General features: G+C 42.5%; 1 non-coding gene across 1 annotated transcript; it reads right to left on the bottom strand.

The window, feature by feature from the left end:
- Window positions 1-14,429: 14,429 nt before the first annotated feature.
- On the bottom strand, window positions 14,430-14,501 carry trnay-gua (transfer RNA tyrosine (anticodon GUA)). The gene has a single exon. It is a non-coding gene; the product is annotated as a tRNA-Tyr (tRNA).
- Between the last annotated feature and the right edge of the window lie 3,006 nt (window positions 14,502-17,507).

Raw genomic sequence — 17,507 nt, 5'->3', positions numbered from 1 at the left:
AATGGACTGCATGCAATCCAATCCAATGCAATCCAATCCTATCCAATCCAATCCAAGGAACGCCACCCAATCCAATCCAATGGAATCCAAACCGATCCAATCCAATCCAATCCAATCCAATCCAAGGAACGGCATCAAATCCAATCCAATCCAATCCAATCCGATTCAATCCAATCCAATCCAAGAAACGGCATCCAAACCAATACAATCCAACGCAATGCAATGCAATCCAATCCAATCCAATCCGATCCAATTCCAATCCATTCCAATCCAATCCAATCCAATGTACTGCATACAATCCAATCCAAAGCAATCCAATCCTATCCAATCCAATCCAAGGAACCCCAATTCAATCCAATCCAATACAATCCAATTCAAGGAACGGCATTTATTCCAATCCAATCAAATGCAATCCATTCCAATCCAATCCAATCCAATCCAGTCTAATCTAAGGAACGGCCTCCAATCCAATCCAATCCAATCCGATTCAATCCAATCCAATCCAATCCAAGAAACGACATCCAATTCAATCCAATCCAATGCAATGCAATCCGATTCAATCCAATCCAATCCAATCCAATCCAATCCAAGAAACGGCATCCAATCCAATCCAATCCAACGCAATGCAATCCAATCCAATCCGATCCGATCCAATCCAATCCAATCCAATCTAAGGAACGGCATTCAATCGAATCGAATCCAATCCAATCCAAGGAACAGCATCAAATTCAATCCAGTCCAATCCATTCCAATCCAATCTAAGGAACGGCATTGAATCCAATCCAATCCAATCCAAGGAACGGCATCAAATCCAATCGAATCCAATCCAATCCAATCCAATCCAATCCAATCCAATCCAATCCAATCCAATGAACTGCATGCAATCCAATCCAATGCAATCCAATCCTATCCAATCCAATCCAAGGAACGCCATCCAATCCAAACGAATGGAATCCAAACCGATCCAATCCAATACAATCAAATACAATCCAATCCAATCCAATCCAAGGAACGGCATCAAATCCAATCAAATTCAATACAATCCAATCCAATACAATACAACCCAATTCAAGGAACGGCATCCAATCCAATCCAATCGAATGCAATCCATTCCAATCCAATCCAATCCAATCTAAGGTACGGCATCCAATCCAATCCAATCCAATCCAATCCAATCCGATTCAATCCAATCCAATCCAATCCAATCCAAGAAACGGCATCCAAACCAATCTAATCCAATCCAATGCAATCCAATGCAATCCAATCCAATCCAATCCAGTCCAATCCAATCGAATCTAAGGAACGGCTTTCAATCCAATCCAATCCTATCCAATCCAAGGAACGGCAACAAATCCAATCCAATCCAATCCAATCCAATCCAAGCCAATCCAATCCAACGGACAGCATGCAAACCAATCCAATGCAATCCAATGCTATCCAATCCAATCCAAGGAACGCCATCCAATCCAATACAATGGAATCCAAACCGACCCAATCCAATCCAATCCAATCCAAGGAACGGCATCAAATCCAATCCACTCCAATCAAATTCAATATAATCCAATCCAATCCAAGAAACGGCATCCAATCCAATGCAATACCATCCAATCCAATCCAATCCGATCCAATCCAACCCAGTACAATCCTATCGAAGGAACGTCATTCAATCCAATCCAATCCAAGGAACGGAATCCAATCCAATCCAATCCAATCCAAGCCAAGCCAAGCCAAGCCAATCCAATCCAATCCAAGCCAATCCAATCCAAGGAACGGCATGAATCCATTCCAATGCAATCAAATCCAATCCAATCCAATCCAATCCAATACAATACAATAATACAATACAATCCAGTCGAAGGAAAGGCATTCAATCCAATCCAATCCAATCCAATCAAATCCAATCCATCGAATGAACGGCATGCCATCCAATCCAATGCAATCCAATACAATCCAATCCAATCCAATCCAATGCAATCCAATTCAAGGAACGGCATCCAATCCAATCCAATCCAATTCAATCGTATCAAATCCAATTCAATCCAATCCAAGCCAATCCAATCCAATCCAATCAAAGGAACGGCATCCAATCCAATCCAATCCAATCCAAGGAACGGCATCCAATCCAACCCAATCCAATGCAAACCATTCCCATCCAATCCAATCCAATCCAATCTAAAGAACGGCATCCAATCCAATCCAATCCAAAACAAGGAACAGCAGCCAATCCAATCCAATCCAATCCAAGGAACGCCATCCAATCCAATGCAATCCAATCCGATCCAATCCAATACAATTAATCCAATCCAATCCAAGGAACGGCCTCAGATCCAATCCAATCCAATCCAATCAAATTCAATCCAATCCAATCCAATCCAATACAAACCAATTCAAGGAACGGCATGCAATCCAATCCAATGCAATCCATTCCAATCCAATCCAATCCAATCCAATCTAAGGAACGGCATCCAATCCAACCCAATCCAATCCAATCCAAATGAAGTACCGGCATCCAATCCAATTCAATCCAATCCAATCCAAGTAACGGCATTAAACAAATCCAATCCAATCCAATCCAATGCAATCCAATCCAATCCAATCCAATCCAATCCAAGAAACGGCATCCAATCCAATCCAATCCAAAGCAATGCAATCCAATCCAATCCAATCCAATCCGATCCAATCCAATCCAATCCAATCTAAGGAACGGCATTCAATCCAATCCAATCCAATCCAAGGAACGGCATCAAATCCAATCCAATCCAATTCAATCCAATCCAATCCAATCCAATCCAATCCAATCCAATGAGCGGCATGCAATCCAATCCAATGCAATCCAATCCTATCCAATCCAATCCAAGGATCGCCGTCCAATCCAATCCAATGGAATCCAAACCGATCCAATCCAATCCATTCCAAGGAACGGCATCAAATCCACTCCAATCCAATCAAATTCTATACAATCCAATCCAATCCAATACAACCCAATTCAAAGAACGGCATCCAATCCAATCCAATCCAATGCAATCCATTCGATTCCAATCCAATCCAATGCAATCAAAGGAACGGCATCCAATCCAAACCAATCCAATCCAAGTCACGGCATCCAATCCAATCCAATCCAATCCAATCCAAGGAACGGCATCAAATCCAATCCAATCCAATTCAATCCAATCCAATCCAATCCAATCCAATCCAATCCAATGAGCGGCATGCAATCCAATCCAATGCAATCCAATCCTATCCAATCCAATCCAAGGATCGCCGTCCAATCCAATCCAATGGAATCCTAACCGATCCAATCCAATCCAATCCAAGGAACGGCATCAAATCCACTCCAATCCAATCAAATTCTATACAATCCAATCCAATCCAATACAACCCAATTCAAAGAACGGCATCCAATCCAATCCAATCCAATGCAATCCATTCGATTCCAATCCAATCCAATGCAATCAAAGGAACGGCATCCAATCCAAACCAATCCAATCCAAGTCACGGCATCCAATCCAATCCAATCCAATCCAATTCAAGGAACGGCAGTAAACCAATACATTCCAATCCAATCCAATCCAACGAACGGAATCGAGCCCAATCCAATCCAATCCAATCTAATCCTATCCAATGCAATCTGAGGAACGCCATCCAATCCAATCCAATCCAATGCAATCTGATCCAATCCAATCAATTCCAATCCAAGGAACGTCATCCAATCTAATCCAATCCAATCCCATCCAATCGAATCCAATCCAATGCAATGCCATCCAATCCAATCCAATCCAATCCGATCCAATCCAATACAATACAATCCTATCGAAGGAACGTCATTCAATCCAATCCAATCCAATCCAAGGAACGGCATCCAATCCAATTCAATCCAATCCAATCCAAGCCAAGCCAAGCCAGTCAAATCCAATCTGAGGAACGGAATCCAATCTAATCCAATCCTATCCAATCCAATCCAAGGAACGGCATCCAATCCACTCCAATCCAATTCAATCCAATCCAAACCAATCCAAGCCAATCCAATCCAATCAAGTAACGGCATGAAATCCATTCCAATGCAATCCAATATAATACAATCCCATACAATACAATCCAGTCGAAGGAACGGTATTCAATCCAATCCAATCCAATCCAATCAAATCCAATCCATCCAATGAACGGCATGCCATCCAATCCAATGCAGTCCAATCCAATCCAATCCAATTCAATCCAAGTAGCGGCATCCAATCCAATCCAATCCAAGGAACGGCATCCAATCCAATCCAATGCAATGGAATCCAGTCCAATCCAATCCGATCCAAACCAATCTAATCCAATCCAGTCGAAGGAACGACATTCAATCCAATCCAATCCAATCCGATCCAATCCAATCCAATCCAATCCAATCCAATCCAATGACCGGCATGCAATCCAATCCAATCCAATCCAATCCAACGATATCCTGCCCATTCCAGTCCAATCCAATCCAATCCAATCCAAGAAACGGCATCCAATCCAATCCAATCCAATGCAATGCCATCCCATCCAATCCAATCCGATCCAATACAATACAAACCTATCGAAGGAACGTCATTCAATCCAATCCAATCCAATCCTAGGAACGGCATCCAATCCAATCCAATCCAATCCAAGCCAAGCCAAGCCAAGCCAAGCCAAGCCAAGCCAAGCCAAGCCAATCCAATCCAATCTGAGGAACGGAATTTAATCTAATCCAATCCTATCCAATCCAATCCAAGGAACGGCATCCAATCCACTCCAATCCAATTCAATCCAATCCAAACGAATCCAAGCCAATCCAATCCAATCCAAGGAACGGCATGAAATCCATTCCAATGCAATCCAATACAATACAATCCAATATAATACAATCCAGTCGAAGGAACGGCATTCAATCCAATCCAATCCAATCCAATCAAATCCAATCCATCCAATGAACGGCATGCCATCCAATCCAATGCAATGCAATCCAATCCAATCCAATCCAATGCAATCCAATCCAAGGAACGGCATTAAACCAATCCTAACAAATCCAATCCAATCCAGTCCAGTCCAGTCCAGTCCAATCCAAGGAACGGGATCCAATCCAATCCAATCCAATGCAATCCGATCCAATCCAATTCGATCCAATCCAATCAATTCCAATCCTCGGAACGGCATCCAATCCAATGCAATCCAATCCAATCCAATCCAATTCAATCCAAGTAGCGGCATCCAATCCAATCCAATCCAAGGAGCGGTATTAAACCAATCCAATCCAATCCAATCCAATCCAATCCAACTAACGGCATCCAGCCCAATCCAATCCAATCCAATCTAATTCTATCCAATACAATCCAAGGAACGCCATCCAATCCATTCCAATCCAATCCGATCCAATCCAATCCAATCCAATCCAATCCAAGAAACGGCAACCAATCCAATCCAATCCAAGGATCGGCATCCAAACCAATCCAATCCAATCCAATCCACTCCACTCCAATCCAATACCATCCAATCCAAATCAATCCAAGCCAATCCAGTCCAGTCCAGTCCAGTCCAATCCAAGGAACGGGATCCAATCCAATCCAATCCAATGCAATCCGATCCAATCCAATCCGATCCAATCCAATCCAATCCAATCCAGTCCAAGAAAGGACATCCAATTCATTCCAATCCAATGCAATGCAATCCAATCCAATCCAATCCATTCCAATCCAATCCAATCCAATGGACTGCATGCAATCCAATCCAATGCAATCCAATCCTATCCAATCCAATCCATGGAACGCCATCCAATCCAATCCAATGGAATCCAAACCGATCCAATCCAATCCAATCCAAGGAACGGCATCAAATCCAATCCAGTCCAATCCAATCCAATCCAATTCAATCGAAGGAACGGCATCCAATGCAATCCAATCCAATCCAATCCAAGAAACGGCATCCAATCCAATCCAATCCAATGCAATGCAATCCAATCGAATCTAATCCGATTCAATCCAATCCAATCCAATCCAATCAAAGGAACGGCATTGAATCCAATCCAATCCAATCCAAGGAACGGCATCAAGTCCAATAGAATCCAATCGAATCCAATCCAATCCAATCCAATCCAATGAACTGCATGCAATCCAATCCAATGCAATCCAATCCTATCCAATCCAATCCAAGGAATGCAATCCAATCCAATCCAACGGAATCCAAACCGATCCAATCCAATCCAATCAAATCCAATCCAATCCAATCCAAGGAACGGCATCAAATCCAATCAAATTCAATTCAATCCAATCCAATCCAATACAACCCAATTCAAGGAACGGCGTTCATTCCAATCCAATCAAATGCAATCCATTCCAGTCCAATCCAATCCAATCCAATCTAATCTAATCTAAGGAACGGCATCCAATCCAATCCAATCCAATCCGATTCAATCCAATCCAATCCAATTCAAGAAACGGCATCCAATTCAATCCAATCCAACGCAATGAATCCAATCCAATCCGATCCAATCCAATCCAATCCAATCCAATCCAATCTAAGGAACGGCATTCAATCGAATCCAATCCAATTCAAGGAAAGCATCAAATTCAATTCAATCCAATCCAATTCAATCCAATCCAATCCAATCCAATGAACTGCATGCAATCCAATCTAATGCAATCCAATCCTATCCAATCCAATCCAAGGAACGCCATCCAATCCAATCCAATGGAATCCAAACCGATCCAATCCAATCCAATCAAATCCATTCCAATCCAATCCAAGGAACGGCTTCAAATTCAATCAAATTCAATACAATCCAATCCAATACAAGCCAATTCAAGGAACGGCATCCAATCCAATCCAATCTAATGCAATCCATTCCAATCCAATCCAATCCAATCTAAGGAACGGCATCCATCCAATCCAATCCAATCCAATCCTATTCAATCCAACCCAATCCAATCCAATCCAAGAAACGGCATCCAATCCAATCCAATCCAATGCAATGCAATCCAATCCAATCCAATCCAATCCGATCCAATCCAGTCCAATCCAATCCAAACTAAGGAACGGCATTCAATCCAATCCAATCCACTCCAATCCAAGGAACGGCATCAAATCCAATCCTATCCAATCCAATCCATTCCAATCCAATCCAATCCAATGGACTGCATGCAATCCAATCCAATGCAATCCAATCCTATCCAATCCAATCCAAGGAACGCCACCCAATCCAATCCAATGGAATCCAAACCGATCCAATCCAATCCAATCCAATCCAATCCAAGGAACGGCATCAAATCCAATCCAATCCAATCCAATCCGATTCAATCCAATCCAATCCAAGAAACGGCATCCAAACCAATACAATCCAACGCAATGCAATGCAATCCAATCCAATCCAATCCGATCCAATTCCAATCCATTCCAATCCAATCCAATCCAATGTACTGCATACAATCCAATCCAAAGCAATCCAATCCTATCCAATCCAATCCAAGGAACCCCAATTCAATCCAATCCAATACAATCCAATTCAAGGAACGGCATTTATTCCAATCCAATCAAATGCAATCCATTCCAATCCAATCCAATCCAGTCTAATCTAAGGAACGGCCTCCAATCCAATCCAATCCAATCCGATTCAATCCAATCCAATCCAATCCAAGAAACGACATCCAATTCAATCCAATCCAATGCAATGCAATCCGATTCAATCCAATCCAATCCAATCCAATCCAATCCAAGAAACGGCATCCAATCCAATCCAATCCAACGCAATGCAATCCAATCCAATCCGATCCGATCCAATCCAATCCAATCCAATCTAAGGAACGGCATTCAATCGAATCGAATCCAATCCAATCCAAGGAACAGCATCAAATTCAATCCAGTCCAATCCATTCCAATCCAATCTAAGGAACGGCATTGAATCCAATCCAATCCAATCCAAGGAACGGCATCAAATCCAATCGAATCCAATCCAATCCAATCCAATCCAATCCAATCCAATCCAATGAACTGCATGCAATCCAATCCAATGCAATCCAATCCTATCCAATCCAATCCAAGGAACGCCATCCAATCCAAACGAATGGAATCCAAACCGATCCAATCCAATACAATCAAATACAATCCAATCCAATCCAATCCAAGGAACGGCATCAAATCCAATCAAATTCAATACAATCCAATCCAATACAATACAACCCAATTCAAGGAACGGCATCCAATCCAATCCAATCGAATGCAATCCATTCCAATCCAATCCAATCCAATCTAAGGTACGGCATCCAATCCAATCCAATCCAATCCAATCCGATTCAATCCAATCCAATCCAATCCAATCCAAGAAACGGCATCCAAACCAATCTAATCCAATCCAATGCAATCCAATGCAATCCAATCCAATCCAATCCAGTCCAATCCAATCGAATCTAAGGAACGGCTTTCAATCCAATCCAATCCTATCCAATCCAAGGAACGGCAACAAATCCAATCCAATCCAATCCAATCCAATCCAAGCCAATCCAATCCAACGGACAGCATGCAAACCAATCCAATGCAATCCAATGCTATCCAATCCAATCCAAGGAACGCCATCCAATCCAATACAATGGAATCCAAACCGACCCAATCCAATCCAATCCAATCCAATCCAAGGAACGGCATCAAATCCAATCCACTCCAATCAAATTCAATATAATCCAATCCAATCCAAGAAACGGCATCCAATCCAATGCAATACCATCCAATCCAATCCAATCCGATCCAATCCAACCCAGTACAATCCTATCGAAGGAACGTCATTCAATCCAATCCAATCCAAGGAACGGCATCCAATCCAATCCAATCCAATCCAAGCCAAGCCAAGCCAAGCCAATCCAATCCAATCCAAGCCAATCCAATCCAAGGAACGGCATGAATCCATTCCAATGCAATCAAATCCAATCCAATCCAATCCAATCCAATACAATACAATAATACAATACAATCCAGTCGAAGGAAAGGCATTCAATCCAATCCAATCCAATCCAATCAAATCCAATCCATCCAATGAACGGCATGCCATCCAATCCAATGCAATCCAATACAATACAATCCAATCCAATCCAATGCAATCCAATTCAAGGAACGGCATCCAATCCAATCCAATCCAATTCAATCGTATCAAATCCAATTCAATCCAATCCAAGCCAATCCAATCCAATCCAATCAAAGGAACGGCATCCAATCCAATCCAATCCAATCCAAGGAACGGCATCCAATCCAACCCAATCCAATGCAAACCATTCCCATCCAATCCAATCCAATCCAATCTAAAGAACGGCATCCAATCCAATCCAATCCAAAACAAGGAACAGCAGCCAATCCAATCCAATCCAATCCAAGGAACGCCATCCAATCCAATGCAATCCAATCCGATCCAATCCAATACAATTAATCCAATCCAATCCAAGGAACGGCCTCAGATCCAATCCAATCCAATCCAATCAAATTCAATCCAATCCAATCCAATCCAATACAAACCAATTCAAGGAACGGCATGCAATCCAATCCAATGCAATCCATTCCAATCCAATCCAATCCAATCCAATCTAAGGAACGGCATCCAATCCAACCCAATCCAATCCAATCCAAATGAAGTACCGGCATCCAATCCAATTCAATCCAATCCAATCCAAGTAACGGCATTAAACAAATCCAATCCAATCCAATCCAATGCAATCCAATCCAATCCAATCCAATCCAAGAAACGGCATCCAATCCAATCCAATCCAAAGCAATGCAATCCAATCCAATCCAATCCAATCCGATCCAATCCAATCCAATCCAATCTAAGGAACGGCATTCAATCCAATCCAATCCAATCCAATCCAAGGAACGGCATCAAATCCAATCCAATCCAATTCAATCCAATCCAATCCAATCCAATCCAATCCAATCCAATGAGCGGCATGCAATCCAATCCAATGCAATCCAATCCTATCCAATCCAATCCAAGGATCGCCGTCCAATCCAATCCAATGGAATCCAAACCGATCCAATCCAATCCATTCCAAGGAACGGCATCAAATCCACTCCAATCCAATCAAATTCTATACAATCCAATCCAATCCAATACAACCCAATTCAAAGAACGGCATCCAATCCAATCCAATCCAATGCAATCCATTCGATTCCAATCCAATCCAATGCAATCAAAGGAACGGCATCCAATCCAAACCAATCCAATCCAAGTCACGGCATCCAATCCAATCCAATCCAATCCAATCCAAGGAACGGCATCAAATCCAATCCAATCCAATTCAATCCAATCCAATCCAATCCAATCCAATCCAATCCAATGAGCGGCATGCAATCCAATCCAATGCAATCCAATCCTATCCAATCCAATCCAAGGATCGCCGTCCAATCCAATCCAATGGAATCCAAACCGATCCAATCCAATCCAATCCAAGGAACGGCATCAAATCCACTCCAATCCAATCAAATTCTATACAATCCAATCCAATCCAATACAACCCAATTCAAAGAACGGCATCCAATCCAATCCAATCCAATGCAATCCATTCGATTCCAATCCAATCCAATGCAATCAAAGGAACGGCATCCAATCCAAACCAATCCAATCCAAGTCACGGCATCCAATCCAATCCAATCCAATCCAATTCAAGGAACGGCAGTAAACCAATACATTCCAATCCAATCCAATCCAACGAACGGAATCGAGCCCAATCCAATCCAATCCAATCTAATCCTATCCAATGCAATCTGAGGAACGCCATCCAATCCAATCCAATCCAATGCAATCTGATCCAATCCAATCAATTCCAATCCAAGGAACGTCATCCAATCTAATCCAATCCAATCCCATCCAATCGAATCCAATCCAATGCAATGCCATCCAATCCAATCCAATCCAATCCGATCCAATCCAATACAATACAATCCTATCGAAGGAACGTCATTCAATCCAATCCAATCCAATCCAAGGAACGGCATCCAATCCAATTCAATCCAATCCAATCCAAGCCAAGCCAAGCCAGTCAAATCCAATCTGAGGAACGGAATCCAATCTAATCCAATCCTATCCAATCCAATCCAAGGAACGGCATCCAATCCACTCCAATCCAATTCAATCCAATCCAAACCAATCCAAGCCAATCCAATCCAATCAAGTAACGGCATGAAATCCATTCCAATGCAATCCAATATAATACAATCCCATACAATACAATCCAGTCGAAGGAACGGTATTCAATCCAATCCAATCCAATCCAATCAAATCCAATCCATCCAATGAACGGCATGCCATCCAATCCAATGCAGTCCAATCCAATCCAATCCAATTCAATCCAAGTAGCGGCATCCAATCCAATCCAATCCAAGGAACGGCATCCAATCCAATCCAATGCAATGGAATCCAGTCCAATCCAATCCGATCCAAACCAATCTAATCCAATCCAGTCGAAGGAACGACATTCAATCCAATCCAATCCAATCCGATCCAATCCAATCCAATCCAATCCAATCCAATCCAATGACCGGCATGCAATCCAATCCAATCCAATCCAATCCAACGATATCCTGCCCATTCCAGTCCAATCCAATCCAATCCAATCCAAGAAACGGCATCCAATCCAATCCAATCCAATGCAATGCCATCCCATCCAATCCAATCCGATCCAATACAATACAAACCTATCGAAGGAACGTCATTCAATCCAATCCAATCCAATCCTAGGAACGGCATCCAATCCAATCCAATCCAATCCAAGCCAAGCCAAGCCAAGCCAAGCCAAGCCAAGCCAATCCAATACAATCTGAGGAACGGAATTTAATCTAATCCAATCCTATCCAATCCAATCCAAGGAACGGCATCCAATCCACTCCAATCCAATTCAATCCAATCGAAAAAAGTCCAAGCCAATCCAATCCAATCCAAGGAACGGCATGAAATCCATTCCAATGCAATCCAATACAATACAATCCAATATAATACAATCCAGTCGAAGGAACGGCATTCAATCCAATCCAATCCAATCCAATCAAATCCAATCCATCCAATGAACGGCATGCCATCCAATCCAATGCAATGCAATCCAATCCAATCCAATCCAATGCAATCCAATCCAAGGAACGGCATTAAACCAATCCTAACAAATCCAATCCAATCCAGTCCAGTCCAGTCCAGTCCAATCCAAGGAACGGGATCCAATCCAATCCAATCCAATGCAATCCGATCCAATCCAATTCGATCCAATCCAATCAATTCCAATCCTCGGAACGGCATCCAATCCAATGCAATCCAATCCAATCCAATCCAATTCAATCCAAGTAGCGGCATCCAATCCAATCCAATCCAAGGAGCGGTATTAAACCAATCCAATCCAATCCAATCCAATCCAACTAACGGCATCCAGCCCAATCCAATCCAATCCAATCTAATTCTATCCAATACAATCCAAGGAACGCCATCCAATCCATTCCAATCCAATCCGATCCAATCCAATCCAATCCAATCCAAGAAACGGCAACCAATCCAATCCAATCCAAGGATCGGCATCCAAACCAATCCAATCCAATCCAATCCACTCCACTCCAATCCAATACCATCCAATCCAAATCAATCCAAGCCAATCCAGTCCAGTCCAGTCCAGTCCAATCCAAGGAACGGGATCCAATCCAATCCAATCCAATGCAATCCGATCCAATCCAATCCGATCCAATCCAATCCAATCCAATCCAGTCCAAGAAAGGACATCCAATTCATTCCAATCCAATGCAATGCAATCCAATCCAATCCAATCCGATCCAATCCAATACAATGCATTCTAAGGAACGGCATTCAATCCAATCCAATCCAATCCGATTCAATCCAATCCAATCCAATCCAATCCAATCCAATTCAATCCAATCCAAGAAACGGCATCCAATCCAATCCAATCCAACGCAATGCAATCCAATCCATTCCAATCCGATCCGATCCAATCCAATCCAATCCAATCTAAGGAACGGCATTCAATCGAATCCAATCCAATCCAATCCAAGGAACAGCATCAAATTCAATCCAGTCCAATCCAATCCAATCCAATCTAAGGAACGGCATTGAATCCAATCCAATCCAATCCAAGGAACGGCATCAAATCCAATCGAATCGAATCGAATCGAATCCAATCCAATCCAATCCAATCCAATGAACTGCATGCAATCCAATCCAATGCAATCCAATCCTATCCAATCCAATCCAAGGAACGCCATCCAATCCAAACGAATGGAATCCAAACCGATCCAATCCAATCCAATCAAATCCAATCCAATCCAATCCAATCCAATGCAATGGAATCCAGTCCAATCCAATCCGATCCCAACCAATCTAATCCAATCCAATCTAAGGAACGACATTCAATCCAATCCAATCCAATCCGATCCAATCCAATCCAATCCAATCCAATCCAATCCAATGAACGGCATGCAATCCAATCCAATCCAATCCAATCCAACGATATCCTGCCCATTCCAGTCCAATCCAATCTAATCCTATCCAATCCAATCCAAGGAACGCCATCCAATCCAATCCAATCGAATCCAATCCGATTCAATCCAATCCAATCCAATCCAAGGAACGGCATCCAATCCAATCCAATGCAATGGAATCCAGTCCAATCCAATCCGATCCAAACCAATCTAATCCAATCCAATCCAAGAAACGCCATCCAATCCAATGCAATCCAATCCGATCCAATCCAATCCAATTAATCAAATCCAATCCAAGGAACGGCCACAGATCCAATCCAATCCAATCAAATTCAATACAATCCAATCCAATACAATACAAACCAATTCAAGGAACGGCATGCAATCCAATCCAATGCAATCCATTCCAATCCAATCCAATCCAATCCAATCTAAGGAACGGCATCCAATCCAACCCAATCTAATCCAATCCAAATCAAGTACCGGCATCCAATCCAATCCAATCCAATCCAAGGAACGGCATTAAACAAATCCAATCCAATCCAATCCAATGCAATCCAATCCAATCCAATCCAACCCAAGAAACGGCATCCAATCCAATCCAATCCAAAGCAATGCAATCCAATCCAATCCAATCCGATCCAATCCAATCCAATCCAATCCAATCTAAGGAACGGCATTCAATCCAATCCAATCCAAGGAACGGCATCAAATCCAATCCAATCCAATCCAATCCAATCCAATCCAATCCAATGAGCGGCATGCAATCCAATCCAATGCAATCCAATCCTCTCCAATCCAATCCAAGGATCGCCGTCCAATCCAATCCAATGGAATCCAAACCGATCCAATCCAATCCAATCCAAGGAACGGCATCAAATCCACTCCAATCCAATCAAATTCTATACAATCCAATCCAATCCATCTCTTTTGGTTCCATACACAGTCTACCACTCTGGTCTTCAAGAGGACTAAGACAAAGAAGGGGTCACTCGGATTTGAACCGAGGGGCGTTTGATCTACAGTCAAATGCTCTACCACTGAGCTACACCCCCTCAGCAATCCGATCCAATCCAATCAATTCCAATCCTAGGAACGTCATCCAATCTAATCCAATCCAATCCCATCCAATCCAATCCAATCCAATCCAATCCAAGAAACGGCATCCAATCCAATCCAATCCAATGCAATGCCATCCAATCCAATCCAATCCAATCCGATCCAATCCAATACAATACAATCCTATCGAAGGAACGTCAATCCAATCCAATCCAATCCAATCCAATCCAAGCCAAGCCAAGCCAATCCAATCCAATACAACCCAATTCAAAGAACGGCATCCAATCCAATCCAATCCAATGCAATCCATTCCAATCCAATCCAATCCAAAGCAATCTAAGGAACGGCATCCAATCCAAACCAATCCAATCCAAGTCACGGCATCCAATCCAATCCAATTCAAGGAACGGCAGTAAACCAATCCATTCCAATCCAATCCAATCCAACGAACGGAATCAAGCCCAATCCAATCCAATCCAATCTAATCCTATCCAATCCAATCTGAGGAACGCCATCCAATCCAATCCAATCCAATGCAATCCGATCCAATCCAAACAATTCCAATCCTAGGAACGTCATCCAATCTAATCCAATCCAATCCCATCCAATCCAATCCAATCCAATCCAAGAAACGGCATCCAATCCAATCCAATCCAATGCAATGCCATCCAATCCAATCCAATCCAATCCGATCCCATCCAATACAATACAATCCTATCGAAGGAACGTCATTCAATCCAATCCAATCCAATCCAAGGAACGGCATCCAATCCAATCCAATCCAAGCCAAGCCAAGCCAAGCCAGTCCAATCCAATCTGAGGAACGGAATCCAATCTAATCCAATCCTATCCAATCCAATCCAAGGAACGGCATCCAATCCACTCCAATCCAATTCAATCCAATCCAAACCAATCCAAGCCAATCCAATCCAATCAAGTCACGACATGAAATCCATTCCAATGCAATCCAATCCAATACAATCCCATACAATACAATCCAGTCGAAGGAACGGTATTCAATCCAATCCAATCCAATCCAATCAAATCCAATCCATCCAATGAACGGCATGCCATCCAATCCAATGCAATCCAATCCAATCCAATCCAATTCAATCCAAGTAGCGGCATCCAATCCAATCCAATCCAAGGAACGGCATCCAATCCAATCCAATGCAATGGAATCCAGTCCAATCCAATCCGATCCAAACCAATCTAATCCAATCCAATCTAAGGAACGACATTCAATCCAATCCAATCCAATCCGATCCAATCCAATCCAATCCAATCCAATCCAATCCAATGAACGGCATGCAATCCAATCCAATCCAATCCAATCCAACGATATCCTGCCCATTCCAGTCCAATCCAATCTAATCCTATCCAATCCAATCCAAGGAACGCCATCCAATCCAATCCAATCGAATCCAATCCGATTCAATCCAATCCAATCCAATCCAAGAAACTGCATCCAATCCAATCCAATCCAATGCAATGCCATCCCATCCAATCCGATTCAATCCAATACAATACAAACCTATCGAAGGAACGTCATTCAATCCAATCCAATCCAATCCAATCCAATCCAAGCCAAGCCAAGCCAAGCCAAGCCAAGCCAAGCCAAGCCAATCCAATCCAATCCAATCCAATCTGAGGAACGGAATTTAATCTAATCCAATCCTATCCAATCCAATCCAAGGAACGGCATCCAATCCACTCCAATCCAATTCAATCCAATCCAAACGAATCCAAGCCAATCCAATCCAATCCAAGGAACGGCATGAAATCCATTCCAATGCAATCCAATACAATCCAATCCAATATAATACAATCCAGTCGAAGGAACGGCATTCAATCCAATACAATCCAATCCAATCAAATCCAATCCATCCAATGAACGGCATGCCATCCAATCCAATGCAATGCAATCCAATCCAATCCAATCCAATGCAATCCAATCCAAGGAACGGCATTAAACCAATCCTAACAAATCCAATCCAATCCAGTCCAGTCCAGTCCAGTCCAATCCAAGGAACGTGATGCAATCCAATCCAATCCAATGCAATCCGATCCAATCCAATTCGATCCAATCCAATCAATTCCAATCCTCGGAACGGCATCCAATCCAATGCAATGCAATCCAATCCAATCCAATTCAATCCAAGTAGCGGCGTCCAATCCAATCCAATCCAAGGAACGGTATTAAACCAATCCAATCCAATCCAATCCAATCCAACTAACGGCATCCAGCCCAATCCAATTCAATCTAATTCTTTCCAATCCAATCCAAGGAACGCCATCCAATCCATTCCAATCCAATCCGATCCAATCCAATCCAATCCAATCCAATCCAAGAAACGGCAACCAATCCAATCCAATCCAAGGATCGGCTTCCAAACCAATCCAATCCAATCCACTCCACTCCAATCCAATCCCATCCAATCCAAATCAATCCAATCCAATCCAGTCCAGTCCAGTCCAGTCCAATCCAAGGAACGGGATCCAATCCAATCCAATCCAATGCAATCCGATCCAATCCAATTCTATCCAATCCAATCAATTCCAATCCTAGGAACGGCATCCAATCCAATCCAATCGAAGGAACGCTATTCAATCCAATCCAATCCAATCCAGTCCAATGAAACCCAAGGCATTCAAAGGAACGGCATCCAATTCAATCCAATCCAAACCAAACCCAATCCAATCCAATCCAACGAACGGCATCCAGCCCAATCCAATCCAATCCAATGAAACCCAATCCAATCTAAGGAACGGCATGCAATCCAATCCAATCCAATTCAATCCAATCCAATGAACGGCATCCAATCCAATCCAATGCAATGCAATCCAATCCAATGGACTGCATGCAATCCAATCCAATGCAATCCAATCCTATCCAATCCAATCCATGGAACGCCATCCAATCCAATCCAATGGAATCCAAACCGATCCAATCCAATCCAATCCAATTCAAGGAACGGCATCAAATACAATCAAATCCAATC

This window comes from Mustelus asterias, chromosome 23, assembly GCF_964213995.1.
Source record: "Mustelus asterias chromosome 23, sMusAst1.hap1.1, whole genome shotgun sequence".
NCBI lineage: Eukaryota > Metazoa > Chordata > Chondrichthyes > Carcharhiniformes > Triakidae > Mustelus > Mustelus asterias.
Note: the sequence above shows the minus strand (reverse complement) of the source record. Positions and strands in the feature narration are given on the sequence as shown.